Consider the following 3,857-nt stretch of genomic DNA (forward strand, 5'->3'; position numbering starts at 1 on the left):
ATTGAGTGCAAACGTTTTATCGAGTCAACAGTAGCAGATCGATGGAAGGAAGCAAAATTACGTCGCTTATGTTTCGCCTGCCTGCAAGCCGGTCACTCGACACGTGATTGCCATCGAAGGAAACCGGGCTCCATCAATGGGTGCCCTCGAATGCACAACAAATTGCTTCATGAGGTTTCAGGCAGTATGAATAACTCGCAGTCAGAACCAGCACCGAGTAGCAATGGGGGTGAAGCACTATCGCAGCGTGCGGCACGCCAACAGCACAGCAGTAGTCATACGCCAGCGCAACAAGTACCTCAACACCAGCATTCATCGAGTGACACAGAAGCTGCAGTTCTAAGCTTTTCCGCTAACGCATTTGAAGGTAAGCTGTTATTTCGTATACTACCGGTCACTTTATATGGAAAGCACAAGAGCATCGACACATACGCTGCTGGATGAAGGTTCCTCAGTCACGATGCTGGATAACGCACTAGCCCTGGAGTTGGGACTGCAAGGACAACAACAGCGTCTTTACATACAATGGCTTGGTGGTCGCTCAGCGCAAGAGCCTTCGATCTTGGTAAGCGTATCCATTAGTGGATGCGGCATGAAGAAGAAGCACACGCTTCGAAACGTGTATGCGGTGTCGAATCTACAGTTGCCTTCACAAAGTTTATGCAGAGCAGACTTACACTGCGATGACAAGTACAAGCGTCAGTTGCCAGTTCAGCCATACATTGGGGTGATGCCAACGCTTCTCATTGGTCTCGACCACTGTCACTTGGGCCTGCCGTCAACTACTTTGAGGATGAGAACAAGTGGTCCTTTCGCCGCATACACCGAATTGGGCTGGGGGGTGTTTGGGCCAACAAGTGAACGCCTGCCAGCTACGCCTTCTTGTCTACATATCAATTCTGCGAGCGATAAATCCCTGCATGACCTGGTTGCTAGCTACTTTGCTGTCGAAAATTTCGGGGTGCGCTCATCACCAGCAATCGAGAGCGCAGCTGACAGTCGTGCCAAGCCTATTTAAGATTCGGTCACACGTCGCGTTGATGGTAGATTCCAAACAGGTCTTATCTGGAAGCGAGATGACTTCTATCTGCCAAATAGTTACTTCATGGCGCTAAAGAGACTTGTGAGTATCGCGAGGCGCATGAACCGAGACGCAGGCTTCGCAGCAGCTTACGAAGCAACGATGGACTCCTATATTGCAAAGCGGTATGCACGAAAGCTCGACCCAGCGGAAGCCTCAGTGGTAAAACCTCCCACTTGGTATTTACCACATTTTGCCGTGGTGAATCCCAATAAGCCATCGAAGATACGTATGGTGTTCGACGCGGCAGCTGAGGTCAACGGCGTCTCTTTAAACTCCGTGCTGCTGAAGGGTCCGCAAGAGTATCGGTCTCTGCCGTCGATTCTCTTCCATTTTCACGAAGGAGCAGTCGGAATATCTGGGGACATTAAGGAATGTTTCACCAGGTGTTGATGCAACCCGAAGACAGGTGCGCCCAACGATTTCTTTGGCGCAATGGCGATAGTGGTAGGCAACCGGACGTATACGAGATGTGCGTTATGACCTTTGGCGCTGCTTGCTCGCCATGTGCAGCGCACTATGTCAAAGCTATAAACGCGCTCGAGCATCGCATTAACGCCACAAGCCGAGCGGTGCAATCAATATTGGCCTACCACTACGTCGACGACTTCGTTGATGCTTTCGACTCGCTTGCAGAAGCCATCTCCATCGCACAAGAAGTTCGAGCCATTCATCTGGACGCCGGTTTCGAGCCCCTAAATTTCGCTTCAGATTCGCCAGAGGTAGTTGCAGCTTTGGGTGGCGCAGAAGCCACGAAATTGATTGCTAGCAAAGAAAGCCTGGCGACTGAGAAGGTCCTCGGTCTATATTGGCAGCCGTCAACAGATAAATTTCAATTCAATTTGCATTTTAACAAAGTTGACCCTCAAGTAGTGAACGGTGGCAAACGCCCAACCAAACGTGAACTCCTTAGCGTGGTTATGTCAGTTTTTGACCCACTGGGTTTTCTAAGTCACTTCATCATCGGCGCTAAGTTAATTATGAGGGAGGTGTGGAGGCGAAATATGCGCTGGGACGAACCATTACCAAGCGACATCGCAACTATGTGGGAACGATGGCGTAAACAATTATTAGCCGTCACCGAATACGCCATTCCCAGGTTCTACTTTTGCAATGGTAAGCCCAAAGATTTGCAACTCCACATTTTTGTGGACGCCAGCGAGGACGCGTTCGCCGCCGTCGCCTACTGGAGGGTAGTCAACTATGAGAACGAGGTGAGTGTTAGTTTCGTATGCGCGAAAACTAAGTGCGCTCCGCTGAAACCGCTCACTATACCACGGCTAGAGCTACAAGCAGCCGTCTTGGGAACCCGCTTAATGCAGACAATTCGTGAAGAGCACTCCGTCGTCGTAAATGATTGCTTTCTTTGTAGCGACTCTTCAACTGTGATGAAATGGATTCGCAGTGAGCACCGACGATATAAGCCCTTCGTACAGCACCGAGTGGCTGAAATACTAGCATCTACAAGCGTCTCCGTCTGGAGGTGGATACCCACTGCGGACAATGTCGCCGACGAAGCCACACATTTCAGCAGTCAAGTCGACTTTACCCCAACTGCTCGCTGGATTCAGGGTCCACTATTTCTACGCCAAGAAGAGTGCTACTGGCCCACTGCTGAGGTCAGCGTCACTCAACAGGGAGAACTCGATGAGGAGCTGCGACCAAAATATCCATGGTCATCATGAGTGAGCCTTTTAGATTTTGATCGTTTTTCTACATTCAACAGATTGGTGAGAACGGTAGCTTTGGCTCTTCATTTCATCAACCTATGCTGCTATCCTAACTCAGCCAAACGTCGTTATGGCCTGACAGCACCTGACGTTGAAGCAGGGAAGCTACTCATATGTCGCCTTGTACAGAACGAACATTTTGGCCCCGAGATTGAGCGTATTACGAAAGTCCGAGGAGTCTCACGCAACAGCTCACTACGTCAGCTATCTCCATATGTTGACGAGCAAGATACGCTTCGTGTTTGTGGACGCATTGACGCTGCTATCTGGCTTCCGATGAGCGCGAGACGTCCCATCATTTTGCCGTCCAAACACCCTTTCACCAATCTGGTCGTAGCCCACGACCACCACCTGATGCGCCATCAGAACATAGAAGCCACAATTTGCACAATCCGCCAGACTTACTGGGTACTTCGCTTACGAACTGTGCTTCGGAGCGTGATTGCCAGCTGCCAAGTATGTCGCCTCAGCAAAGCCGCTCCAGCCCCACCGCTTATGGGGCCCCTGCCAATCGATAGGCTTACCGCGTATGTGAGGCCATTCAGCAACACGGGACTGGATTATTTCGGGCCGCTAGCAGTAACCGTTCGTAGGAGTACCGAAAAGAGATGGGTGGTGTCTCACTGTGCGCGCCGTGCATTTGGAGCTGGCCCATGACCTGTGCACAGATTCGTGCATAATAGCTATCCGCAATTTTATCAATCGGCGCGGGGTGCCAATCCGCATTAGGTCTGACAACGGCAAGAATTTTGTCGGGGCCGACAACGAAGCCAAACGTTTCAACGAGATTTTCGATTGTCCGCGCGTGCTGGATGAACTAACGCAGAAAGGTGTCGAGTGGGTGTTCAACGCGCCGTTCAATCCAGCCGAAGGAGGCGCGTGGGAAAGGTTGGTGCAGTCTGTCAAACGAGTACTGCGTCGCATCCTCAAGGAAGTAGCGCCACGCGAACATACGCTCAACTGTTTCCTGATCGAGGCTGAAAATGTTATTAATTCGCGCCCACTTACTCACTTGCCAATTTCGGTTGACCAGGAGCAGCCGCTAA

This window comes from Rhagoletis zephyria, unplaced genomic scaffold, assembly GCF_001687245.7.
Source record: "Rhagoletis zephyria isolate East Lansing unplaced genomic scaffold, Rhagoletis_zephyria_1.1 Rzeph_scaffold_11687, whole genome shotgun sequence".
In the NCBI taxonomy this organism is placed as follows: Eukaryota; Metazoa; Arthropoda; class Insecta; order Diptera; family Tephritidae; genus Rhagoletis; species Rhagoletis zephyria.